Genomic DNA, 823 nt, shown 5'->3' on the forward strand with positions numbered 1-823 from the left:
GCCCCCCCCCCCCCCCCCCCGGCTCCAATAAATAAATAATGCTGCAGAAGTCATGCATATGAACAAACGCGCGCGCTCCTGCACGTAATGGCCAAAAGCTGTGGGGGTCAATGCAGTGGCGTGTGTGTGTGTGTGTGTGTGTGGGGGGGGGGGGGGGGGTTGTTCAGAGCATTAAGGCAGAGCTGAACTTGAGCCTGCAGTGTGTTTGCTCCCTCCTGTCATATGTTCCGGGCTGTTAGCAGAAGTCTGCGCGCGCGGCACCAGCGCCTGCGTGCATGTGGAACGAGCTGCAACGTTCAATAATAATAAAAACAAATTTGGAGGGGAAAAAAAATCAACAAACACGCGCTTTTATTTCTCCAGAGTAGTGATCATAACAAAAAGAGGAGCGAACATAATTCCGTCTCCTTTGGAATAAAAACTGTCAGATAATAAGCCGTGAAGTGCGCGCGCGCGTGTCTCTGTGTTTGCGTGTAGGTGTGCGTTCCAGCAGGTCAATTTGCCTCACGGTAATAAAAGCGAAGAAAAAAGAAGCAGCATAAACAAACGCAGCCCGAGGCGCTAATTCACACCTAGACACCCCCCCCCCCCCAGTGCCGGTCTCTGGGGCTTCAAGGACAATCCGATCAAATCACAGCAGATCTGTTTGAATCCGATTTAAAGTCTGAACTCCATCTGAGCTGATTCATGCAGGTACGCACTGAATGTAAACACAGCGTTCTCTGGACTTCATCAACAAATCTGAGTCTAAACATATAAAAACACATAAACATACTTAAAAACACATAAACATACATAAAAAACACATAAACATACATAAAAA

Source organism: Nematolebias whitei, chromosome 3, assembly GCF_014905685.2.
Source record: "Nematolebias whitei isolate Nwh7 chromosome 3, NemWhi1, whole genome shotgun sequence".
Lineage (NCBI taxonomy): Eukaryota > Metazoa > Chordata > Actinopteri > Cyprinodontiformes > Rivulidae > Nematolebias > Nematolebias whitei.